Below are 27926 nucleotides of genomic sequence, written 5' to 3'. Positions count from 1 at the left end.
CAATTATTACTGAAAAATGGGTAAGAAAAGGTGCGAATGCCCAACCATACATCATCAAAAGCAGGAGTCTATCTGTTTGGCTACAAGGTGTGAGCGTCCAACCAAAGTTTTTAAAACGCAGTTAAGAAAAGGTTCTTATATCCAACCAAACATAATCAAAAGCGGGAGCAGAGCTCTTCGACTGCAAGTAGGTGTGAATGTCAGATCATAATTTGCAAAAAACTGATGAGAAAGGGTGAGAATGCCCGACTATACACCATCAAATGCGGGAGTGGAAGTGTTCGGCTGTGAGTAGGTGTGAATCTCCAACCATAATTGCTGAAAAATGTGTTAGAAAAGGTGCGAATGCCCAACCATGCATCATCAAAAGCAGGAGTGGATGTGTTCGGCTACAAGAAGGTTTGAATGTCCGACTATAGTTTGTAAAAAGCGGGTAAGAAAAGGTAAGAATGACCAACCATAAATTATCAAAAGCGGCAGCAGAGATGTTCGGCTGGTATTTATCAATGTTTAGATAGATTTCAACAAAAAACGTTGTACTTTGCAGTAAAAGAAAGAGCAAATCTAAAGTTTCAGGAATCCGAGTACAAGCTTGCTTTCATGAGTTCTGCACGATTTCGGATTTTGCTATAAAATTAATTCCTTCACTGAAACTAAGTCAAAACTGCTTTGTCCTTCCATATTTATCAATGTCGAGATAGATTTAAACAAAAAAAAAACACGTTGTAATTTGCAATATAGGAAAGAGGATCAGGAATCCGAGAATAAGCTTTTCATGAGTTCTGCATGTGTTTGGATTTTGTTTTAAAATGAATTCCTTCACTCAAACTATGTTAAAACTGCTTTGTCCTTCATATTTACCCAATTCTACATATATTTCAAGCATAAATTTCCTCATATACCCTGAATGAGAAAGAGCCACACTTGTGATTAAGCCCTACGCCCCTTTTGAGGAATTCTGCATGATTTGGGATTTTATCTATAAAACGAATTCCTTCACTCAAACTATGTTAAAACGGCTTTTACCTTCATATTTATCAATGTCTAGATAGATTTACACAAAAAAACAACGTTGTACTTTGCAGTAAAAGAAAGATTAAATCAAAAAATTTTATGAATCCGAGAATAAGCTTATTTCCATGAGTTCTGCATGATTTGGGATTTTATGTATAAAATTAATTCCTTCACTCAAACCAAGTGAAAACTGCTTTGTCCTTCATATTTATGTATGTCTAGATCGACTTCAACAAAGAACAACATTGTATTTTGCAGTAGAAGAAAGAGCAACACTGGAGGATCAGGAATCCGAGAAAAAGCTTACTTTCATGAGTTCTGCACGATTTCGGATTTTCCTATAAAATTAATTGCTTTGCTCAAACCAAGTTAAAAGTGCTTTGTCCTTCATAGTTATCCATGTCTAAAAATGTATCAAGCATAAAGTTCCTCATATTACCCTGAATGAGAAAGAAGCATCCCTTTGGTTGAGCAATGCGTTCCTTTTGAGGAGTTATGCATGATTTCGGATTTTGCTATAAAATTCATTCCTTCACTCATACCAAGTGGAAACTGCTTTGTCCTTCATATTTATCAATGTCTAGATCGATTTGACCTTCTTCTACTGCAAAGTCTAATGTTGTTCTTTGTTGAAGTCGATCTAGACATTGATAAATATGAAGGTAAAAGCATATTTAACATAGTTTGAGTGAAGGAATTAATTTTAAAACAAAATCCCAAAACATGTAGAACACATGAAAGGCTTATTCTCAGTTTCCTGATCCTTCAGTGGTGCTCTTTCTTATATTGCAAAGTACAACGTGGTTTTTTGTTTTGTTTAAATCTATCTCGACATTGATAAATATGGAAGGACAAAGCAGTTTTAACTTGGTTTGAGCAAAGCAATTCATTTTATAGCAAAATCCGAAATCGTGCAGAACTCATGAAAGTAATCTTATACTCGGATTCCTGAAACTTTAGATTTGCTCTTTCTTTTACTGCAAAGTACAACGTTTTTTTTTTTGTTTAAATCTTTCTAGACATGGTAAATATGAAGGACAAATCGGTTTTAACATAGTTTGAGTGAAGGAATGCATTTTATAAGCAAAATCCCAAATCATGCAAAACTCACGAAAAGCTTTTTCTCGCTTTTCACTGCTTTTTACAAACTTTGGTCGGACCTTCACACCTTCTTGCAGCCGAACACTTCCGCTCCCGCATTTGATGGTGTATAGTCGGGCATTCTCACCCTTTCTCATCAGCTTTTTGCAAATTATGAGCTGACATTCACACCTACTTGCAGTCGAACAGCTCTGCTCCCGCTTTTGATTATGTTTGGTTGGATATTCAAACCTTTTCTTAACTGCTTTTTACAAACTTTGGTCGGACGTTCACACCTTCTTGCAGCCGAACACCTCCGTTTCCACTTTTGATGGTATATATTCGGGCATTCGAACCTTTTCTTACCCGCTTTTTACAAACTATGGTCGGACATTCAAACCTTCTTGTAGCTGAACACATCCACTCCCGCTTTTGATGATGTATGGTTGGGCATTCGTACCTTTTCTTACCCATTTTTCAGTAATTATGGGTGGACATTCACACCTTCTTGCAGCTGAACACCTCCTCTCCCGCTTATGATCATGTGCGGTTTTATATTCGAAAATTTTCTTTCATGTTTTAAAGCAATTATTGATGGACATTCAAACCATCTTGTAGCCGAACACATCCACTCCTGCTTTTGATGATGTATGGTTGGGCATTCAAACCTACTTGTTGCCCACTTTTCATTAATTATGGGTGGACATTCACACCTTGTCGCAGCCAAACGCCTCCGCTCCCTGTTTTGATCATGTATGGTAGGACATTCGCACCTTCTCTCACCCGCTTTTTACTATGGTCGGCTTCCTCTCCACCATACTTGTATGGTGGGATATTCACACCCACTTGCATCCGAAGACCTCCGCCCCCACTTTTGTTGATATTTAGTCGGTCATTCGCACCGAAAATTCAATAGCGGTTAGCTTTTTGCAAACTATGGACTTCTTGCAGCCAAACACCTCTGATCTCGCTTTTGATGATGTAAGGTTGGGCATTCAGACCTTGCTTCACCTGCTTTTCACCAAATATAGTCGGACCTTCTTGCAGCCGAACACTTCCGCTCCACCTATTAGTGTTCCATGGGGCATTCACACCTTTTTTTTCACCGCATTTTATAGATTATGGTTGGAAATTCTCACCCACTCTCATCCGAAGACCTCTCCTCCCGCTTTTGTTAATATATAGTCGGGCATTCGAACCTTTTCTTACCCGCTTTTTACAAATTATGGTCGGACATTCACACCTACTCGCAGCCGAATACTTCCGCTCCACCTTTTAGTGATGTATGGTTGGCATTTGCACCTTTTCTTACCCTCTTTTTATACTGATTGCTGAAGATTAAGTTGTTCTTTCTCAAACTACATTTTTTTTTAATTGTTGAAACTTGATTTGAAGTGGATAAATAAGGAGAACAAACAGTTTTAAGTCAGGCTGATAGAAGGAATTAATTTTATAGAAAAATCTGTACTTCGTCATATGTCGAGAGATACTTTTTGCTGAAGAAGTTCTTTCTCATTCTACAAAGTACAACGTTGTTTGTCGTTGAAACTTGATTAGACATGAATAAATATGAAGGACAAAGCAGTCTTAACTTGGTTTGAGTTAAGGAATTCGTTTTATAGGAGAATCCGAATTCGTGCATAACTCGTAAAATAGAGCTTATTTTCGGATTCCTGAAGAATGAGTCTGGTTCTTTCTCATAATACAAAGTTAGTTGTTTATTGTTGAAACTTCATCAGAAGTGAAGAAATAAATGAATGCCTATCAACAAATGTGGGATCTAAACTCTAGTGCTTCCTCTAAAATAATTTCCTTTCTCAATTCAGAAATGTGTGTGCGTAAGTCACAACACCCGTGACACCAAAACGGCTTTCTTTTCTCTCTTTTCTCAACACTTTGATTGTGTGTCAGGGCGTTGTCTCACGTATTAGATTATGCTTAAGATACGAATGGGTTTATCAGTCACATCAGAATCCATACATACTGATCCTCCCGTAATAAAATGGTCGGATCTTATCAAACACACTTTGTTTCTTGTGACAATCAAGTCAGCGAAACAGCGTATACACGTCAAGACACTGAATCAAGTTTGCCACAAGAACTCCTAAGTTTGGCAGTATTGCTCTGCCGTCAGCAGTCATACACCCATTTTATTTTTGTGAGACATGTGCAGACACCTGTTCATCTACTGTTCTATCACTATGAATTAGTTTATCTATTATCAATAAGGATACTTCTACAACTACTATCAAAGTATGTCCGGACTTCTTATGTTGTCAGTTGCTATATATGAATAAGTGGGTAGCTACTGACAAGCATTAAGCATGTCACACAGCCCAAACATATAACATTTCAGGACACACCACACAGTTAACAACCACAGTGAAGCGTGTCAAAGCCCAAACATGTAACATTCAACAGGACACTTACACAACACATTCAAATCAAACAGTCAGACGACATACAAGAACATATATACCCCAGCCGATATTGCTCCCTGCCTATTTTCCTACAGCTCACTATGTGTGCGCACACCTTTATTCACAAACTCTTCAACTTATACTCTTTTACCGAAGCTGCTACAGCTCGATTGGCCGAATACCCTTATCCTATTTCGGTGAATTTGACATCTGCCTTACATGTAACAGATTAGCGGTTTAGCAGTTTTAATTTAGTTTGAGTGAAGGACTTCATTTTATAGCAAAATCCAAAATGAAGAACTCATTCACGGATTCCTGAAACTTTAGATTTGCTCTTTCTTTTACTGCAAAGTATAACGTTGTTTTTTTTGTTTAAATCTTTCTAGACATGGTAAATATGAAGGACAAAGCAGTTTTAACATAGTTTGAGTGAAGGAATTCATTTTATAGATAAAATCCCAAGAGTCTGCTGAGAAAAGAGAGTGAATGCGAAGTAGACTTTAACACGGCTCTGGGAGCGAGCCGAGTGTGGGCTAACCGGGAGAATTGCTTGAAAGAAACGCGACACCGAATGAGCGGTCAGAACAAAGCCTCAATACGGTGTTCCCGTGGTGTTCGTTGCTGCCTTGCCTTTTGCACAGAGTAAAAGACAAGGCAGCCATTGAATAGGGCCCGATTGTTCCTACTTGGTCAGCCGAGGAGCAAGGGGGGGGAGCAAGCGTCTCAACCAAGCAAAGCTCACCATGGGGAAGGTGGCTATGCCAACTAGCCTGATGCCCTGCTCCCGCAGTGACGGATAATCGTACTCTGGTTTCTCTTCATATCGTACAAGTCTTTCGCCTTTTACTAAAGACTTCTGTGGAGAGCAGCACTAATGAGTTGTTTCTATTTTTGGCAGGCTTTACCTTTGCGGGTGAAGCCCTTTCTGTCTGTGCAAAAGAACTCTTGTTACTGTGCAGAGTCGCCTTACTTGTTGCGACTGTGCCGATATTCGAAGCTGGAGTGCAAAGTTGTTGCTTGAATGGTGCTCGCTGGAGCGTGCGGGAGCGCAAAGTTATACCATTTAAAAGGGCTGAAGAGTGCTCAGTGCAGCGGGTGGGCGGAGATGCAAAGTGACACTCTGGCCACCTCAAAAACCGAGGTTACATCCACTGCCAGGGGCAGCCCAAGCTCTGCCGCAAGTGCGGTGAGCTTGGGCACCTGGTTGAGGCTTGTACCAAGGTGATATGTGGGAAGTGCAGAGAAATTGGGCACACTTTTGGAGAGTGTCCAAATGGCAGGAAATGTAATCTCTGTGGAGAGTTAAATCACCTCTTCAGAGATTGCCCTAAATCTTTTGCCAACAAATTAAAGACGGTAAAGCCACAGTCAAATAAACAAAGAGAAGGACCAGAGGTGGCAGTTGGTGAACAAAGTGAAGAGGTTGACCCAATAAATTCAAACTTCCCGCCAAAAGCTTGGATTGGAAGTGAAGAGCAAAAAGGGCAGGGGCCTGTAGAGGCCTCACCACTCAGTGCTGAAGTCTGTGAGAATTCACAGGCAGAGGGTGGAGCTACGCTAAATGAGGTGGAAGAGCAGACAGGTGAGTCTAGTGAAGATACTCACCTCCCCGAAGGTCAACAGCCGAAGAGGATGGCATCTGAGTTGTCCTCTGATTCCCCAGTGGTATCAGAGAAGAGGGGAAGGGTTAGGTCCCTTTCAGACAGTTCTTCAGTGGAAGAACCTAGAGTCTTCCCCTCCGACTCACCAAATGAGGTCTCCTTTTTAACTTTAGCTCTGCAATCAACCCCCAGGGACTCAAAGTGAAATGCAACATTGCGTCAGAGGCCAACACCGAGAGTCCGAAAAGGAAATATAGATCACCCTACTCACTTTTCACCTAAAGAAATTAAGGAAGAGCTAGTTTCCCAAGAAATAACCTGTGTGTAATTTGTTTTGATAACTTAGAAAAACGAAAATGACATACCTACTTTCCTTTATCCTTTTAATGGTTCTCACCTTCTCAACACTAAATGTGAGAAGTGTGAAATCAAAGACAAGAGCCCAGAGTGTTTTATCCTTCTTAGACTCCATAAAATCAGATGTATTTTTAATACAAGAATGTGGACTACCTTTTTTAAAAAACCATAGACAATGGGAGGAAATGTGGCCCCATTTATCGATATGGAGTGGCTCAAATCAAAATAAAAATGATGGTGTGGCCATTCTAATTAAAAATCCGCGTGTTCTGGTGAAAGGTAGCACAGTGGTGAGAGACGGACGGGCACTTTTAGCACACTTGAATTTTATGGGGCAAGACTTTAACCTCTTAAATATTTATGGCTTCAATGGAAAAAATGACAGGTATGACCTTTTAGAAGATATACAGCTTTACATGCTAGGGCAAGTACCTTTAGTTGTAGGAGGGGATTTTAACTGTATCTTGAGCAGGAAAGATAGAAAAAGAGCAGGGGGAGATTTTAAAGTGGATAAGACTTTTACTTCAGGGCATATGCAGGGATTTTAAGCTTACTCACTGTTTTAAAACCATGCATCCCAAAGAGGAGGGCTTCACCTGGTTTAGTCATGATGGCACCAGAGCCTCTCGCATTGATTATTTCTTTACTAGAGGTTTCCCACCCACTGATGTTAGATTAACCGCTGTTTTCTTTTCAGAGCACCTTATGCTCTCCTGCACCCTTTCACCCCCTTCTGGTGTGACGGTAGGAAGTGGTCTGTGGAAACTCAACTGTTCCCTGTTGGAGGATGAAATCATAGTCAGTCAATACAGGGAATGTTATAAAGAGTGGCAGACCCTTCAAGACCTCTACGAAACACATGCACAATGGTGGGAAATGGTGAAGGAAACGACCCAGACCTTTTTTAAACAGCAAGGTAAACGTAAAAAAAGGAAAGAGAATAGATGTATGATGGGACTACAGAAACGCTTACAGCGCTACTTTAAACTAAATCAGTGTGGCATAGACTTTAATGAAGAAATCAAAGATGTCAAAAAGGAAATGTCAGTTGTAGCAGACATAAAGAGTAAAGGAATTTTTGTAAGAAGCAGGGAGCAGGAAATTGAGGAAGGTGAAAATGCACACGGTACTTTTTTAAGAAAGTTATAAATAAAAAGGATTGTATTCAAAATCTAAAAAGAGAAGATGGGTTTTAAACAAAATCCACACAAGAGATGATTGAAACTGTACATACCTTTTATAGTAACATGTACAAAGAGAAACCAGTGCACTTGGAAACATCGGCAGAAATTTTAAAATTCGTTGACAAAACCGTAAAAGAGAATGCACACTTGACACAGGATTTTAATGCTTTAGAGTTAAAAAAATGCCTAACAGGTTTTAAGAGAAGTCGAGCTCCGGGTTTAGACGGGCTTCCTGCAGAATTCTATCTGACCTTTTGGGACCTTTTATCATCAGACATTTTAGATGTTTTTAAAGATTTTGAAAAACTCGACCGACTGCCTGACAGTTTTAGAGTGGGAATAGTGACTCTACTTTATAAAAAAAAAATGATAAGACTGACCTAAAGAATTGGAGGCCCATCACACTTTTAAACTTTGACTGTAAACTTTTTTGCAAGGTATTAGCGACACGGATGTTCTCTGTTTTAGAGGAGGTAATTCACCCAGACCAGGCTTGTGCCATCTCAGGGAGACAACTCACCGACAGCCTCGTACTGATTCGAGACATTATTGATTACGCTAGAGACAGAAACACCCGGTTTGTCATCTTAAATTTAGACTTTGAAAAAGCTTTTGATCGGGTCTGGCATCAATATCTCTTTCAGGAGTTGCAGCCATCGAATAGGGCCCGATTGTTCCTACTTGGTGAGCTTTGCTTGGTTGAGATGCTTGCTCCCCCCCCTTGCTCCTTGGCTGACCAAATAGGAACAATCGGACCCTATTCGATGGCTGCCTTGTCTTTTACTCTGTGCAAAAGACAAGGCAGCCACGAACACCACGGGAACACCGTATTGAGGCTTTGTTCTGACCGCTCAGTCGGTGTCGCGTTTCTTTCAAGCAATTCTCCCGGTTAGCCCGCACTCGGTTCGCTCCCAGAGCCGTGTTAAAGTCTACTTCGCATTCACTCTCTTTTCTCAGCAGATTAAAAGAAAGTTTCATCTTGGGCTCCCTGAAACTTCCATCCTTTACCGCTGTTTGCCTTTTCACAAGAGCAGAGGAGAGCGCAACGTTCCCAGCGGCACTGCAGTACCGGGTCGATGCTTGGAGTGAACGGAGCAAGCTCCTATTTCAACTCCTATTGCTAAAAATCCTTTTAATATGTAGTCCTCGTATAGAGGACGTATCAGATATTAAACTGATAAGAACAGATACTACACTTGATCTTAGCCAAAAGGCCGAGAAGCGATAACTGTCCACTGGTTCACATCCAAGGTTCCTTCCTGGCACAATGCGCACTTGTAGCGGTGTTCTTTTTATGGCCATGGGTGGCCAGAGTGTCACTTTGCACCTCCGCCCACCCGCTGCACTGAGCACTCTTCAGCCCTTTTAAATGATATAACTTTGCACTCCCGCATGCTCCAGCGAGCACCATTCAAGCAACAACTTTGCACTCCAGCTTCGAACATCGGCACAGTCGCAACAAGTAAGGCGACTCTACTCAGAGAACTCACTCTGCACAGTAACAAGATTTCTTTTGCACAGACAGAAAGGGCTTCACCCGCAAAGGTAAAGCCTGCCAAAAATAGAAACAACTCATTAGTTCTTCTCTCCACGGAAGTCTTTTAGTAAAAAGCAAAAGACTTGTACGTTATGAAGAGAAACCAGAGTACGATTATCCGTCTCTGCGGGAGCAGGGCATCAGGCTAGTTGGTATAGCCACCTTTCCCATGGTGAGCTTTGCTTGGTTGAGACGCTTGCTTCCCCCCTTGCTCCTCGGCTGACCAAGTAGGAACAATCGGGCCCTATCCGATGGCTGCCTTGTCTTTTACTCTGTGCAAAAGACAAGGCAGCAACAAAAACACCACGGGAGCACCGTATTGAGGCTTTGTTCTGACTGCTCATTCGGTTTCGCAATTCTTTCAAGCAATTCTCCCAGTTAGCGTGCACTCGGCTTGCTCCCAGAGCCGTGTTAAAGTCTACTTCGCATTCACTCTCTTTTCTCAGCAAACTCTTGGAATTCTATCTATAAAATGAATTCCTTCACTCAAACTATGTTAAAACTGCTTTGTCCTTCATATTTACCATGTTTAGAAAGATTTAAACAAAAAAAACAACGTTGTACTTTGCAGTAAAAGAAAGAGCAAATCTAAAGTTTCAGGAATCCGAGAATAAGCTTACTTTCATGAGTTCTTCACGATTTCGGATTTTGCTATAAAATGAATTCCTTCACTCAAACTAAATTAAAACTGCTAAACCGCTAATCTGTTACATGTGAGGCAGATGTCAAATTCACCGAAACAGGCTCTAAGGGTATTCGGCCAATCGAGATGTAGCAGCTTCGGTAAAAGAGTATAAGTTGAAGAGTTTGTGAATAAAGGTGTGCGCACACATAGTGAGCTGTAGGAAAATAGGCAGGGAGCAATGCCGGCTGGGGTATATGTTCTTGTATGTTGTCTGACTGTTTGATTTGATTGTGTTGTGTAAGTGTCCTGTTGAATGTTACATGTTTGGGCTTTGACACGCTTCACTGTGGTTGTTAACTGTGTGGTGTGTCCTGAAATGTTATATGTTTGGGCTGTGTGACATGCTTAATGCTTGTCAGTAGCTACCCAATTATTCATATATAGCAACTGACAACATAAGAAGTCCGGACATACTTTGATAGTAGTTGTAGAAGTATCCTTATTGATAATAGATAAACTAATGCATAGTGATAGAACAGTAGATGAACAGGTTCCTGCACATGTCTCACGAAAATAAAATGGGTGTATGATTGCTGACGGCAGAGCAATACTGCCAAACTTATGAGTTCTTGTGGCAAACTTGATTCAGTGTCTTGACGTGTATACGCTGTTTCACTGACTTGATTGTCACAAGAAACAAAATGTGTTTGATAAGATCCGACCATTTTATTACGGGAGGATTAGTATGTATGGATTCTGATGTGACTGATAAACCCATTCGTATCTTAAGCATAATCTAATATGTGAGACAACGCCCTGGCACACAATCAAAAAAAAAAAAAGAAAGAGCGGTTTTGTGTCCCCACAGTCCATAATGTAGAAAAGAGAGAAAAAAGCCTTTCTTATTTGGTGTGTGTGCTCACAGTGCAGAGTGTAGAGAAAAGAGAGAAAAGAAAGCCTTCATTTCTTCACTTCTGATGAAGTTTCAACAATAAACAACAAACTTTGTATTATGAGAAAGAACCAGACTCATACTTCAGGAATCCGAAAATAAGCTCTATTTTACGAGTTATGCACGAATTCGGATTCTCCTATAAAACGAATTCCTTACTCAAACTAAGTTAAGACTGCTTTGTCCTTCATATTTATTCATCTAATCAAGTTTCAACAATAAACAATGTTGTACTTTGTAGAATGAGAAAGAACTTCTTCAGCAATAAGCATCTCTCGACATATGACGAAGTACAGATTTTGTTATAAAATCGATTCCTTCTATCAGCCTGACTTAAAACTGTTTGTCCTCCTTATTTATCCACTTCAAATCAAGTTTCAACAATTAAAAACAAAGAACAACTTAATCTTCAGAAATCAGTATAAAAAGAGGGTAAGAAAAGGTGCAAATGCCAACCATACATCAATAAAAGGTAGAGCGGAAGTATTCGGCTGAAAGTAGGTGTGAATGTCCGACCATAATTTGTAAAAAGCGGGTAAGAAAAGGTTCGAATGCCCGACTATATATTAACAAAAGCTGGAGGAGAGGTCTTCGGATGAGAGTGGGTGAGAAATTCCAACCATAATCTATAAAATGCGGTGAAAAAAAAGGTGTGAATGCCCCATGGAACACTAAAAGGTGGAGCGGAAGTGTTTGGCTGCAAGAAGGTGTGATTGTCCGACTATATTTGGTGAAAAGCAGGTGAAGAAAGGTCTGAATGCCCAACCTTACATCATGAAAAGCGAGATCAGAGGTGTTTGGCTGCAAGAAGGCCATAGTTTGCCAAAAGCGGGTAAGGTGCGAATGACCAACTAAATATCAACAAAAGTGGGGGCGGAGTTCTTCGGATGCAAGTGGGTGTGAATATCCCACCATACAAGTATGGTGGAGAGGAAGCTGTGACTGGCCGACCATAGTAAAAAGCGGGTGAGAGAAGGTGCGAATGTCAAACCATACATGATAAAAACAGGGAGCGGAGGTGTTTGGCTGCGACAAGGTGTGAATGTCCACCCATAATTAATGAAAAGCGGGCAACAAGTAGGTTCGAATGCCCAAACATACATCATCAAAAGCAGGAGTGGATGTGTTCGGCTACAAGAAGGTTTGAATGTCTGACCATAGTTTGTAAAAAGCGGGTAAGAAAAGGTTTGAATGCCCGAACATACACCATCAAAGGAAGGAGCGGAGGTATTCCGCTGTAAGAAGGTGTGAATGTCCGACCATAGTTGGTAAAAAGCGGGTAAGAAAAGGTTAAAATACCCGATTGTACACAATCAATAGCGGGAGCTGAGTTGTTCGGCTACTAAAAGGTGTGAAAGTCTGACCATGGTTTGTAAAAAGCAAGTAAGAAAAGGTGTGAATGCCCGACAACGTATGATCAAAAGAGGGAGCGGAGGTTTTCGGCTGAAAGGAGGTCTGAATGTCCAACCATAATTTGTAAAATCCAGGGAAAAAAAGGCTCGAAAGCCCGACTATACACCATCAACAGCTAGAGCGGAGGTGTTCAGCTGCAAGAAGGTGTGAATGTCCACCAATAATTACTGAAAAATGGGTAAGAAAAGGTGCGAATGCCCAACCATACATCATCAAAAGCAGGAGTGGATGTGTTCGGCTACAGGAAGGCTTGAATGTCCGACCATAGTTTGTAAAAATCGGGTAAGAAAAGGTGAAAATACCCGACTGTACACAACCAATAGCGGGAGAGGAGTTGTTTGGCTACTAAAAGGTGTGAAAGTCCGACCCTGGTTTGTAAAAACCGGGGAAGAAAAGGTGCGAATGCCCGACATTGTATGATCAAAAGAGGGAGCGGAGGTTTTCGGCTGCAAGAAGGTCTGAATGTCCAACCATAATTTGTAAAAACCAGGGAAGAAAAGGCTCGAAAGCCCGACTATACACCATCAAAAGCGGGAGCGGAGGTGTTCAGCTGCAAGAAGGTCTCAATGTCCATCAATAATTGCTAGAAAACATGAAAGAAAATTTTCGAATATCAAACCACACATGATCATAAGCGGGAGAGGAGGTGTTCAGTTGCAAGAAGGTGTGAATGTCCACCCATAATTACTGAAAAATGGGTAAGAAAAGGTGCGAATGCCCAACCATACATCATCAAAAGCAGGAGTGGATGTGTTCCGCTGTAAGACGTCGTGAATGTCCGACCATAGTTTGTAAAAAGCGGGTAAGAAAAGGTTAGAATGTCCGAACATACACCATTAAAAGAGGGAGCGGAGGTGGTCCGCTATAAGACGTCGTGAATGTCCGACCATAGTTGGTAAAAATCGGGTAAGAAAAGGTTAAAATACCCAACTGTACACAATCAATAGCGGGAGCGGAGTTGTTCAGCTAAGAGAAGGTGTGATAGTCCGACCATGGTTTGTAAAAAGCGGGTAAGAAAAAGTTCGAATGCCCGAATATATACCATCAGAAGCGGAAGCGGAGGTGTTCGGCTGCAAGAAGGTGTGAACGTCCGACCAAAGTTTGTAAAAAGCAGTTAAGAAAAGGTTCGAATATCCAAACAAACATAAACAAAAGCGGGAGCAGAGCTGTTCGACTGCAAGTAGGTGTGAATGTCAGATCATAATAAGATCTAATAATAATAATAATAATAATAAGATCAAAAAGCTGATGAGAAAGGGTGAGAATGCCCGACTACACACCATCAAATGCGGGAGCGGAAGTGTTCGGCTGTGAGTAGGTGTGAATATCAAACCATAATTGCTGAAAAATGTGTTAGAAAAGACTAGAATGCCGGGCCATACATCATCAAAAGCGGGAGAAGTGGTGTTGGGCTGCAAGTAGGTGTGAATGTCCAACCATAATTACTCACAAACGGGTAAGAAAAGGTAGTATTGCCAGACCATACATGATCAAAACAGGGAGCGGAGGTTTTCGGCTGCAAGGTCTGAATGTCCAACCATAATTTGTAAAAACCGGGGAAGAAAAGGCTCGAATGCCAGACTATACACCATCAAAAGCGGGAGCAGAGGTGTTCAGCTGCAAAAAGGTCTGAATGTCCACCAATAATTACTGAAAAATGGTTAAGAAAAGGTGCGAATGCCCAACCATACATCATCAAAAGCAGGAGTGGATGTGTTCGGCTACAGGAAGGCTTGAATGTCCGACCATAGTTTGTAAAAATCGGGTAAGAAAAGGTGAAAATACACGAATGTGCACAATCAATAGCGGGAGCGGAGTTGTTCGGCTACTAAAAGGTATGAAAGTCCGACCCTGGTTTGTAAAAAGCGGGTAAGAAAAGGTGCGAATGCCCGACAATGTATGATCAAAAGAGGGAGCGGAGGTTTTCGGCTGCAAGACGGTCTGAATGTCCAACCATAATTTGTAAAAACCGGGGAAGAAAAGGCTCGAAAGCCCGACTATACACCATCAAAAGCGGGAGCGGAGGTGATCAGCTGCAAGAAGGTCTGAATGTCCAGTAATAATTGCTAGAAAACATGAAAGAAAATTTTCGAATATCAAACCACACATGATCATAAGCGGGAGAGGAGGTGTTCAGTTGTAAGGTGTGAATGTCCACCCATAATTACTAAAAAATGGGTAAGAAAAGGTGCAAATGCCCAACCATACATCATCAAAAGCAGGAGTGGATGTTTTCCGCTGTAAGACGTCGTGAATGTCCGACTATAGTTTGTAAAAAACGGGTAAGAAAAGGTTCGAATGCCCGAACATACACAATCAAAAGAAGGAGTGGATGTGTTCCGCTGTAAGACGTCGTGAATGTCCGACCATAGTTGGTAAAAATCGGGTAAGAAAAAGTGAAAATACCCGACTCTACACAATCAATAGTGGGAGCGGAGTTGTTCGGCTACTAAAAGGTGTGAAAGTCCGACCCTGGTTTGTAAAAAGTGGGTAAGACAAGGTGCGAATGCCCGACAATGTATGATCAAAAGAGGGAGCGGAGGTTTTCGGCTGCAAGACGGTCTGAATGTCCAACCATAATTTGTAAAAACTGGGGAAGAAAAGGCTCGAAAGCCCGACTATACACCATCAAAAGCGGGAGCAGAGGTGTTCAGCTGCAAGAAGGTCTTAATGTCCATCAATAATTGCTAGAAAACATGAAAGAAAATTTTCGAATATCAAACCAGATATGATCATAAGCGGGAGAGGAGGTGTTCAGTTGCAAGAAGGTGTGAATGTCCACCCATAATTACTGAAAAATGGGTAAGAAAAGGTGCGAATGCCCAACAATACATCATCAAAAGCAGGAGTGGATGTGTTCGGCAACAAGAAGATTTGAATGTCCATCAATAATTGCTTTAAAACATGAAAGAAAATTTTCGAATATCAAACCACATATGATCATAAGCGGGAGAAGAGGTGTTCAGTTGCAAGAAGGTGTGAATGTCCACCCATAATTACTGAAAAATGTGTAAGAAAAGGTGCGAATGCCCAACCATACATCATCAAAAGCAGGAGTGGATGTGTTCGGCTACAGGAAGGCTTGAATGTCCGACCATAGTTTGTAAAAATCGGGTAAGAAAAGGTGAAAATACCCGACTGTACACAATCAATAGCGGGAGCGGAGTTGTTTGGCTACTAAAAGGTGTGAAAGTCCGACCCTGGTTTGTAAAAACCGTGGAAGAAAAGGTGCGAATGCCCGACATTGTATGATCAAAAGAGGGAGCGGAGGTTTTCGGCTGCAAGAAGGTCTGAATGTCCAACCATGATTTGTAAAAACCGGGGAAGAAAAGGCTCGAAAGCCCGACTATACACCATCAAAAGCGATAGCGGAGATGTTCAGCTGCAAGAAGGTCTGAATGTCCATCAATAATTGCTAAAAAACATGAAAGAAAATTTTCGAATATCAAACCACATATGATCATAAGTGGGAGAGGAGGTGTTCAGTTGCAAGAAGGTGTGAATGTCCACCCAAAATTACTGAAAAATATGTAAGAAAAGGTGCGAATGCCCAACAATACATCATCAAAAGCAGGAGTGGATGTGTTTCGCTGTAAGACGTCGTGAATGTCATACTATAGTTTGTAAAAAGCGGGTAAGAAAATGTTCGAATGCCCAACATTATATCATCAAAAGCAGGAGTGGATGTGTTCGGCTACAAGAAGATTTGAATGTCCATCAATAATTGCTTTAAAACATGAAAGAAAATTTTCGAATATCAAACCGCACATGATCATAAGCGGGAGAGGAGGTGTTCAGCTGCAAGAAGGTGTGAATGTCCACCGATAATTACTGAAAAATGGGTAAGAAAAGGTGCGAATGCCCAACCATACATCATCAAAAGCAGGAGTGAATGTGTTCGGCTAAAAGAAGTTTTGAATGTCCGACCATAGTTTGTAAAAAGCGGGTAAGAAAAGGTTCGAATGCCCGAACATACACCATCAAAAGAGGGAGCGGAGGTGGTCCGAAAACCTCCGCTCCCTGTTTTGATCATGTATGGTCTGGCAATACTACCTTTTCTTACCCGTTTGTGAGTAATTATGGCTGGACATTCACACCTACTTGCAGCCCAACACCACTTCTCCCGCTTTTGATGATGAATGGTCCGGCATTCTTACCTTTTCTAACACATTTTTCAGCAATTATGGTCGGACATTCACACCTACTCACAGCCGAATACCTCCGCTCCCGCATTTGATGGTGTATAGTCGGGCATTCTCACCCTTTCTCATCAGCTTTTTGCAAATTATGATCTGACATTCACACCTACTTGCAGTCGAACAGCTCTGCTCCCGCTTTTGATTATGTTTGGTTGGATATTCGAACCTTTTCTTAACTGCTTTTTACAAACTTTGGTCGGACGTTCACACCTTCAAACAGCGGAACACCTCCGCTCCCTCTTTTGATGGTGTATGTTCGGGCATTCGAGCCTTTTCTTACCCTCCTTTTACAAACTATAGTCGGACATTCAAACCTTCTTGTAGCCGAACACATCCACTCCTGCTTTTGATGATGTATGGTTGGGCATTCGCACCTTTTCTTAACCATTTTTCAGTAATTATTGGTGGACATTCAGACCTTCTTGCAGCTGAACACCTCCGCTCCAGCTTTTGATGGTGTATAGTCTGTATTTTAACCTTTTCTTACCCGCTTTTTGCCAACTTTTGTCGGACATTCACACCGTCTTACACCGGAAAACCTCCGCTCCCTCTTTTGATGGTGTATGTTCGGGTATTCGAGCCTTTTCTTACCCGCTTTTTACAAACTATGGTCGGATATTCAAACCTTCTTGTAGCCGAACACATCCACTCCTGCTTTTGATGATGTATGGTTGGGCATTCGAACCTACTTGTTGCCCGCTTTTCATTAATTATGGGTGGACATTCACACCTTGTCGCAGCCAAACACCTCCGCTCCCTGTTTTGATCATGTATGGTTTGGCACCTTTTCTCACCCGCTTTTTACTATGATCGGCCATTCACAGCTTCCTCTCCACCATACTTGTATGGTGTGATATTCACACCCACTTGCATCCGAAGACCTCCGCCCCCTCTTTTGTTGATATTTAGTCGTCATTCTCACCTTACCCGCTTTTGGCAAACTATGGCCTTCTTGCAGCCAAACACCTCTGATCTCGCTTTTGATGATGTAAGGTTGGGCATTCAGACCTTGCTTCACCTGCTTGTCACCAAATATAGTCGGACATTCACACCTTCTTGCAGCCGAACACTTCCGCTCCACCTTTTAGTGTTCTATATTGTATTCACACCTTTTTTTTCACCGCATTTTATAGATTATGGTTGGAAATTCTCACCCACTCTCATCCGAAGACTGATTGCTGAAGATTAAGTTGTTCTTTCTCAAACTACAAATTTTTTTTAATTGTTGAAACTTGATTTGAAGTGGATAAATAAGGAGGACAAACAGTTTTAAGTCAGGCTGATAGAAGGAATCGATTTTATAGCAAAATCTATATTTCGTCATATGTCTAGAGATGCTTATTGCTGAAGAAGTTCTTTCTCATTCTACAAAGTACAACGTTGTTTATCGTTGAAACTTGATTAGACATGAATAAATATGAAGGACAAAGCAGTCTTAACTTTGTTTGAGTTAAGGAATTCGTTTTATAGGAGAATCCGAATTCGTACATAACTCGTAAAATAGAGCTTATTTTCGGATTCCTGAAGAATGAGTCTGGATCTTTCTCATAATAAAAAGTTTGTTGTTTATTGTTGAAACTTCATCAGAAGTGAAGAAATAAGGACAAACCGTTTTAAGTCAGTTTGATAGAAGGATTTCATTTTATAGCAAAATCTGTATTCCTTCATATCTCCTCGAGAGAAGCTTATTGCTGAAAATTAGGTCTGGTTCTTTTTCATACTACAAAATACATTGTTGTTTATTGTTGAAACTAGATTAGAAGTAGATAAATATGAAGGAAAAAGCAGTTTGATCTTGGTTTGAGAGAAGGAATTAATTTTATTGCAAAATCCGAATTCATGCATAACTCGTCAAATAGATAGTGATGTGTCGTTCGTGAGCGATTAGTTCGATATGAACTAATTTTTTATATGACTCGGAAGTAACGAGTTGTCTCAGTGAGTGATTCGTTCATTTTCATGCAGTACCCTTCCTCACCACTTAGGAGGCGGCAGCTTCATAAGCTCAGTCAGCAGGACAGGAAACAGTATTGATTCGTTCACGACTCAACTCCTCGGGTGACGGGTCCACGCACAGGAAACAGTATTGATTCGTTTACGACTCAACTCCTTGGGTTCATTTGTCACGTTTCAAATTCTACGTTTCATTTGACAGGCTGAAGAGCAGTAGGCACAACAGTTCGTTCACAAACCGGATCATTAATCTCATAGACTATTCTACCATCAACAACTTGGAAACCACAATCGACTCTCTAGATGCAGAAAAAGCATTTGATGGAGTTAACTGGAAATTTTGATTCGCAGCATTAAACAAATTCGAGTTTGGGTCACACCTCATCAACTGGATAAGGATATTATATAGCTCTCCAAATGCAAGTGTCAGGACAAATGATCAAACTTCTCCAAGCTTCAGTCTGCAGAGAAGTACAAGACAGGGTTGCCCACTTTCTCCCTCACTTTTTGCTATTTTCATCAAACCTTTAGCAGCTTCTTTTAGACAAGATAGAAATATTAAAGGCATCCAATCCCAAAATATTGAGCATAAAATAAGTCTTTATGCTGATGATGTATTACTTTTCCTTCAGAACTCACAGACGTCTCTCACTCACACGATCACACTCATAAATAAATTCTCAGCACTTTCTGACTACTCTATCAACTGGTCTAAGAACACAGTTCTGCCCATTAACTGTAGGGTCCAGAATATACCTGCGATCACTTTACAGTCAGGAAATATTAGATATTTAGGCATAAACATTTCCTCCAGGCTCTCAGAGCTAACAAAGCTAAATTATGTGCAATTATTAAAGAGAATAGAGGACGATCTCTCTCGTTGGAAGTCCTTACCTATATCACTTAAGGGGAGAGTTACAACCATTAAAATGATGATACTACCAAATAATGTAATAATTTTGTGATTTGCTACAAAACTACACTTCTTCTCCCATCTGTCTGAGTATTTAATATTGTCTGCGTCCCGTTAAAACATGTATTTTTCCCATCTAATTCCTTGTTTGCTTTAAAACAAGTATTCCCCATTTTCTATCCCTTCAGTAGCCAACCAGTTTGTATGGAGTACACTGGAGCAACTTGACTGATCAGTAAAACACTGCTTTTGTTGTCACCGCAAGGCTTCCCCCGTCGGTTGTTTCACTGAGACACTACTGAGTAACTACAACTCAACACAGTTTATACACATAACATAACAACTAACTAACAAACAAACAAACAATTATTTATCTCAATTTTCTCATCTCTGTTTGAACGTACACCCAGGTAAATATTCCTGTAGTCTTCTCATACTGACTATGGACCCATTCATTGTTTAACTTCACTGTTTTGCAAATCCTAATTGAATATTACACATTGACATTGAACTTTACTGGATAAGTAGGTCTTTATTGCATTCAGCAGCCTATATGTGAGCATCTATGTGTAAGCTGTTCTTCTTTGCATTTATCAGCAGCAAGCAATTCTTCATTGCACATGCATATGAAAATAGTAAAACAATTCCAATGCGTTAGCGAAACCTTCTATATCAGGAGTGTCCATCATGATGCTGGGAATAGAACCTCTTTCCCAGAATAGTTCAACCTTCATTACTCAACTGATCATAACTCCGCAATGAGCACATTTCAAAGTATCATTCCTCTACATATATTCAAAAATCTATGTGTAAATGTTTAATATTTCTTATATTTGTTGATGTCATTCTGTGTGCATGTGGCCTAAACCCAATCTCTGTGTGGCAATTTTAATTTAAACAAGTTGAACTCTGCCTCTGATCATTTAAAAAAGGTGCGTACCAATATCAACCTTTCTCAGGTAATTACTGATCCTACAAAACCAAACTTAAGAGATCCTTCAAGGTTGTCCCTGATTGGCTCAATCTTAACAAATCAAAGGTAGAAAATCTGCAGTATCTGAACTTGGTGTTAGAACTGCTCAATAGCCTGTATCAGAATTGCAAAAATGAAAACATTAGGTCCACGCTTGGTATCCAGATCCTGAAACATCTCAATGAGCAGGCTTTTTTTTAACTGATCTGTTGAATAGTTATACTCATGACACTGTTAAATCCCAGATGAAGATCTAGCACTTGACCATTTTTGTAAATGTTCTAATTCCATAGTTGATAAACACGCCCCTTTTAAAAAGTATAGAACTTAGAACAGGTCTAGTCCCTGGCTTTCGGCAGAACTGTCTTCTTTACTTTTTTTTTTTTTTTCCCTTGTCCTGTTCAGCATTATGGCAGCAGAATTGTAGTCTGAATACCTTTGATGCCAAACAGATTTGCTTTGCCAAGGGAAGTTTTATAAATGCAAAGCTCCCCTTGATGCCCATTTATTTATTTCTGTTTACAATACATGACATGTAATAGAACTGAACCGGACCGGGGGACAAGGAAAGAAGAAGAGGAAAGAAGAGGAAACAGAACAAAAATAGAAACAAAAACCAGACAACCAGCTGCTACACCTGTAAAAAAACAAAACAGACAACAATCCATGGCCTCTGAGGGGAATCCAGCCTTAGCGCCACCAGGAGCACCTGAAAGCAGACAAGCAGAGAAAAAACAAACACACAAACAAACAAAAAAAAGCACAAGAAGCGGCAATCGCATACAACACAGCTGTGGATATAGATGACCTGAGACGACATGATAATACATCAACTGCTTAGCGACCATGCTACTGGACTAATGAATGTGTGTGAGAACATGCAACACCCATGGCACAGGACCTACATGATAACCGTGCTTAGTTATGAGTGTATAAGCGTACAGGGCCACAATCCACAGCCCCCCAAGCAATCAGAAGCAGGCAGAGAGGGCCACAAGACCCAGGCCACCAGCAGCCCCCACAGAGCACAGAACCCAGGAAGCCTACCACAGGGGCAACCACCCAGAAGACTGCAGAGGAAGCCCCCGGAAAGAGCCCCCATAAGCATAGGGCAGAGGCCCTCCAGGAGCCAGGGGCAACAGCCCACCGACCCCGCCAGGCCCCAGCCGCCCAGACATGGGCCGTGCACTGGACCCGGGCCCCAGGAGCCCGAGCGCCCCCAAACCCCCTGGCAGAGGCGCAACCCAATACCCAGGAGGGCCAAGCGCCCAAGACAGCCACACAGTGGGTCAGCGCCTGCCCCAGCGCCCCTGGCCAAGTGCCCTGGGAGTCAAGACGTGCCCACAGGTGGGTGAAGTCGCGAGCAGCGGGGAGAGGCAACGCTGCCCCCCCATCGGGAGAAGCACAGGCAGGCCAGGCGACAGCAAGTCCCAGATCCAGGCCCAATCATTACCAAACACACTTTCACGTCCGATACATCCACACATCCACACGTCCTCCCTCCCTCGACTCCGCTGGGGTGTAGTGCAGCGGGCACACCAGGGGGCCAGCAGCCCCCCAGCCACCACAGACCCCGAACCAGCAGAACAATTAATTAATCCTCCTGGCCCCTCCCGCCCCGAGCAGCAACCAGGAAGCAGGGGTGTGCGAAGAAGACCCCTCCCCTCACCCTTCTGGCTCTTCAATATTTTCTAATAGTGAGCAATTAAAATTGAGGGGCAGCCAAACTTGTAGAACTGGGAGCGCGGCCCTCTGGGCAGCCTACATACCCAAAGAGCCCCGCCCACCAGATGCCACTCAGTGTAACCACCCCCCAAGACCTAATGTGTGTGTGTGAGTGTGTTTGATAAGTAGTAATGTCTAAGGTGTTATTAAAACAGGGGCGGGGAACTGCAGAGTGCAACCAAAGGGGACCACCTACGTGGCCCCATCCACTACACCCCACCGAACACACACGCCCCCAAAACCCTTCATGTGTGAGTGTGTGCTGTGTACAGGAGCCAGAAGGGAGAGGGGTATGGGGATATACACCGGGGGAGCTACTCTCCACCAGAGACGGCAGCCAGGGACTGGCTGCAATAGGCATCCCCGCTACCTGGGAGCCAACACAGGGCAGGAGGGCCTGATGTCCACCAGACTCGGGGCCTGCAGCGACCATATTCCGGGAGCTACTGTACCCTCAGAAGGTACCCATCCCGCCCCACCCCACTCAACCCAACCCCACCACGGAGGACCTCTACAAAAAACAAACAAACAACAACAAAAAACAAACAAACAAACCACCCGGTCACACCAGTCGCAACAGCCCGGGCCTGAGACCCACCATCACCCAGGCCCCCCCAGCCCCCCCCCCCCCCCCCCCCCAACAGGGGAAAAGCACCGCCCCCCCCCACCGCACGCCCCAACACCCTGAAAAAAAACCAACCATCTGCGGACACCTTGGAGGTCCCAGAGCAACAAGCCCGGCACCAGGACCTGCACCAACCCACCCATACTGTGGCGCGTCCAGGGCAACCCAGCCCCCCCAGGCCCAGCACCACCACCAACGCCAGAGCGGCCCGGCCACCCGGCATAGAGCCAGCAGCCACCACCCTAAGGCCCCTAAGGGACCCCGCCCCACACCGCAAGACAGCCCCACCCGCAAGCCCCCAAAACTGCCCTCCAAGACCGACACATAGTCCCCCCCAGCAATGACCAACCTGGTCCCCACAACCCGAGAGACCACCAGACGCCCGAAGCCACACAGCCCCCCCCCAGCACACACCCAACCACCAAGAGCGACGGGACAGCAACCCACCACCACCACTATGTGATAAAGCTAATCAGAGGGGACCAGAGAGAATGAAATTCAGCCAATTGATGTTTTGAGGAGGCAGACATTGTTTCCATGCTAATATAATCTAAAAGAAAATTTCTAAACTGGTTAATACACAGATTGTTCTTCGCTTTCCAGTTCATAGTTCATAGTTTTCTTTGCGATACATAACACTGTGAGAACCATGTGTGCTGAGTTAATTTCCATGTTAATGTTGTCTAAGTCACCCAGTATGCACAGTGTGGGGGATGCAGGGATGCTACACTTTAGCCATGTTGATAGGTCCTCACAGACTTCAAGCCAGAACTTCTGGACAGGCGCACAAAACCACAAAGCGTGTGCATAATCATCAGGTGTGTTATCTGTGCAATGTGAGCAGATGTTTGAGTGTGTCAGACCCATCCTGAACATCCTTTGTCCTGTATAGTGTGTTCTATGAAGGATTTTGTATTGTATGAGCTGTAAATTAGGATTTCGAGTCATTCTGAAGGTGTTCAAACATATTTGTGGCTAGAAGCTATGACTAGAACTGATGGATAATTCTGCCTCCCATTTTGAGGATGGAAGAGACATTGTGTCATCTATCTTAGACAATAATTTATACATTTTTGATAGTAGTTTTGGGGTGCAGATGCTTAGAAATTCTGCTACCCTAGTCGGGAGTTGTAAGTCTGGTTGGCGGAGGATATATTTCTTTGTTATTATAGACTTAAGTTGTTGATATTCTAGGAATGTATTGCTGCCTATCTCATGTTGTGATATGAGCTCATCAAATTAAATAAAATTTCCATTTTGGATTATATGTTCCAGATGTTTGATTCCTTTGATCTTCCACAGAGTAAAGTTTAGCATTTTTTTGTTTTGCAGTATGTCAGGATTGTTCCAGATGGGTGTAAGCTTACACGGGACAAGTGAGGACTTTGTTATTTTAAGAAATTCCCACCAGGCTGTCAGAGAGGTGCTGATGTTAATGCTTTTGAAACATTTGTGATTTTTTACGTTTTGACTAATAAGTGGCAGGTCAGAGATTTCCAGATTATCACACAATGCTTGTTCTATATTTATCCATGGTTCATCTATTGGGCTAGGTTTAAACCATTTTGATATATACTGTAACCTATTGGCTAAGGAATAGTGCTGAAAATTAGGTAAATCTAATCCAGTCCTTGGTCTTCTGTAGGGTTTTTAAACTAATACGCGGTGGTTTGTTTTTCCACAGAAATTTGGAGATGCATGAATCTAGTGACTTAAATCAAGTAGCAGATGGTTTTATGGGGATCATTGAGATCAAATAATTAACTTTTGGTAGTATCATCACTTTAATGGTTGTAACTCTCCCCATAAGTGATATAGGTAAGGACATCCAACGAGAGAGATCGTCCTCTACTGTCTTTAATAATTGTACATAATTTAGCTTTGTTAGCTCTGAGAGCCTGGAGGAAATGTTTATGCCTAAATATCTAATATTTCCTGACCGTAAAGTGGTCACAGGTATATTCTGGACCCTACAGTTAATGGGCAGAACTGTGGTCTTAGACCAATTGATAGAGTAGTCAGAAAGTGCTGAGAATTTATTTATGAGTGTGATCGTGTGAGTGAGAGACGTTTGAGAGTTCTGAAGGAAAAGTAAAACATCATCACCATAAAGACTTATTTTATGCTCAATATTTTGGGATTGGATGCCTTTAATATTTCTATCTTGTCTGATAGCAGCTGCTAAAGGTTCGATGAAAATAGCAAAAAGTGAGGGAGAAAGTGGGCAACCCTGTCTTGTACCTCTCTGCAGACTGAAGCTTGGAGAAGTTTGATCATTTGTCCTGACACTTGCATTTGGGGAGCTATATAATATCCTTATCCAGTTGATGAAGTGTGACCCAAACCCAAATTTGTTTAATGCTGCAAATTAAAATTTCCAGTTCACTCCATCAAATGCTTTTTCTGCATCTAGAGAGTCGATTGTGGTTTCCAAGTTGTTGATGGTAGAATAGTCTATGAGATTAATGATCCGGTTTGTGAACGAACTGTTGTGCCTACTGCTCTTCAGCCTGTCAAATGAAACGTAGAATTTGAAACGTGACAAATGAACGAAGACCCAAGGAGTTGAGTCGTAAACGAATCAATACTGTTTCCTGTGCGAGGACCCGTCAGCCGAGGAGTTGAGTCATGAACGAATCAATACTGTTTCCTGTGCGAGGACCCGTCACCCGAGGAGTTGAGTCGTGAACGAATCAATACTGTTTCCTGTCCTGCTGACTGAGCTTATGAAGCTACCGCCTGCCATGTGGTGAGGAAGGGTACTGCATGAAAATGAACAAATCACTCACTGAGACAACTCGTTACTCCCGAGTCATATAAAAAATTTGTTCATATCGAACGAATCGCTCACAAACGACACATCACTATCTATTTGACGAGTTATTAATGAATTCAGATTTTGCAATAAAATTGATTCCTTCTCTCAAACCAAGTTCAAACTGCTTTGTCCTTCATATTGATCTACTTCTAATCTAGTTTCAACAATAAACAACACTGTATTTTGTAGTATGAAAAAGAACCAGACCTAATTTTCAGCAATAAGCTTCTCTCGAGGAGATATGAAGGAATACAGATTTTGCTATAAAATGAAATTCTTTCATTCTTCAGGAATCCGAAAATAAGCTCTATTTTACGAGTTATGCACGAATTCGGATTCTCCTATAAAACAAATTCCTTAACTCAAACCAAGTTAAGACTGCTTTGTCCTTCATATTTATTCAAGTCTAATCAAGTTTCAACGATAAACAGCGTTGTACTTTGTAGAATGAGAAAGAACTTCTTCAGCAATAAGCATCTCTCGACATATGACGAAATACAGATTTGCTTATATATAAGAAAAGGCTCGAAAGCCCAACTATACACCATCAAAAGCGGGAGCGGAGGTGTTCAGCTGCAAGAAGGTGTGAACATCCAACCAAAGTTTTTAAAAAGCAGTTAAGAAAAGGTTAGAATGCCCGACTATACACCATCAAAAGCGGGAGCGGAGGTGTTCCGCTGTAAGACGGTGTGAATGTCCGACCATAGTTGGTAAAAAGCGGGTAAGAAAAGGTTAAAATACCTGACTGTACACAATCAATAGCGGTAGTGGAGTTGTTTGGCTACGAGAAGGTGTGAAAGTCAGACCGTGGTTTGTAAAAAGCGGGTAAGAAAAGGTTCGAATGCCCGAATATATACCATCAAAAGCGGAAGCGGAGGTGTTCGGCTGCAAGAAGGTGTGAATGTCCGACCAAAGTTTGTAAAAAGCAGTTAAGAAAAGGTTAGAATATCCAACGAAATATAATCAAAAGCGGGAGCAGAGCTGTTCGACTGCAAGTAGGTTTGAATGTCCAGCCATAATTACTCACAAACAGGTAAGAAAAGGTATTATTAGCAGACCATACATGATCAAAACAGGGAGCGGAGGTTGTTCGGCTGCAAGGTCTGAATGTCCAACCATAATTTGTAAAAACCGGGTAAGACAAGGTGCGAATGCCCGACTATACACCATCAAAAGCGGGAGCAGAGGTGTTCAGCTGCAAGAAGGTCTGAATGTCCATCAATAATTACTGAAAAATGGTTAAGAAAAGGTGTGAATGCCCAACCATACATCATCAAAAGCAGGAGTGGAGGTGTTCAGCTGCAAGACGGTGTGAATGTTCTACTAAAGTTTTTAAAAAGCTGGTAAGACAAGGTGCGAATGCCCGACAATGTATGATCAAAAGCGGGAGCGGAGGTGTTCAGCTGCAAGGTGTGAATGTCCTTCAATAATTGCTAGAAAACATGAAAGAAAATTTTCGAAAATACAACCGCACATGATCATAAGTGGGAGAGGAGGTGTTCAGCTGCAAGAAGGTGTGAATGTCCACCCATAATTCCTGAAAAATGGGTAAAAAAAAGGTGCGAATGCCCAACCATACATCATCATAAGCAGGAGTGGATGTGTTCGGCTACAAGAAGGTGTGAACGTCCAACCAAAGTTTTTAAAAAGCAGTTAAGAAAAGGTTCGAATATCCAACCAAACATAATCAAAAGCGGGAGCAGAGCTGTTCGACTGCAAGTAGGTGTGAATGTCAGATCATAATTTGCAAAAAGCTGATGAGAAAGGGTGAGAATACCCAACTATACACCATCAAATGCGGGAGCGGAGTTGTTCGGCTGTGAGTAGGTGTGAATCTCCGACCATAGTTGAAAAAAAGCGGGTAAGAAAAGGTTAAAATACCCGACTGTACACAATCAATAGCGGGAGCGGAGGTGTTCGACTGCAAGTAGGTGTGAATGTCCAGCCATAATTACTCACAAACGGGTAAGAAAAGGTAGTATTAGCAGACCATACATGATCAAAACAGGGAGCGGAGGTTGTTCAGCTGCAAGTTGTGAATGTCTGACTATAGTTTGTAAAAAGCGGGTAAGACAAGGTGCGAATGCCCCACAAGTGTTCGTCTGCAAGGTCTGAATTTCCAACCATAATTTGTAAAAAACGGGGAAGAAAAGGCTCGAAAGCCCGACTATACACCATCAAAAGCGGGAGCGGAGGTTTTCAGCTGCAAGAAGGTGTGAATGTTCTACTAAAGTTTGTAAAAAGCTGGTAAGACAAGGTGCGAATGCCCGACAATGTATGATCAAAAGAGGGAGTGGAGGTTTTCGGCTGCAAGAAGGTTTGAATGTCCGACCATAGTTTGTAAAAAACGGGTAAGAAAATGTTCGAATGCCCGACTATACACCATCAAAAGCGGGAGCGGAGGTGTTCCGCTGTAAGACGGTGTGAATGTCCGACCATAGTTGGTAGGTAAAAAGCGGGTAAGAAAAGGTTAAAATACCCGACTGTACACAATCAATAGCGGGAGAGGTGGTGTTCGGCTAAAAGAAGGTGTGAAA

The 27926-nt window shown here is 42.1% G+C and overlaps 3 non-coding genes across 3 annotated transcripts; 1 reads left to right on the top strand and 2 right to left on the bottom strand.

The window, feature by feature from the left end:
• The first annotated feature begins 5316 nt into the window (after positions 1 to 5316).
• Positions 5317 to 5430, top strand: LOC140279096 (U5 spliceosomal RNA). Its single transcript, XR_011909293.1, has one exon. It is a non-coding gene; the product is annotated as a U5 spliceosomal RNA (small nuclear RNA).
• Positions 5431 to 8691: 3261 nt separating this feature from the next.
• On the bottom strand, positions 8692 to 8882 carry LOC140279070 (U2 spliceosomal RNA). Its single transcript, XR_011909272.1, has one exon. It is a non-coding gene; the product is annotated as a U2 spliceosomal RNA (small nuclear RNA).
• A 308-nt stretch (positions 8883 to 9190) lies between these two features.
• Positions 9191 to 9305, bottom strand: LOC140279063 (U5 spliceosomal RNA). Its single transcript, XR_011909265.1, has one exon. It is a non-coding gene; the product is annotated as a U5 spliceosomal RNA (small nuclear RNA).
• Positions 9306 to 27926: the final 18621 nt, after the last annotated feature.

This window comes from Leuresthes tenuis, unplaced genomic scaffold, assembly GCF_036924035.1.
Source record: "Leuresthes tenuis unplaced genomic scaffold, fLeuTen1.0.hap1 SCAF_20, whole genome shotgun sequence".
Taxonomy (NCBI): Eukaryota; Metazoa; Chordata; class Actinopteri; order Atheriniformes; family Atherinopsidae; genus Leuresthes; species Leuresthes tenuis.
This window is presented reverse-complemented; position numbering and strand designations above follow the sequence as displayed.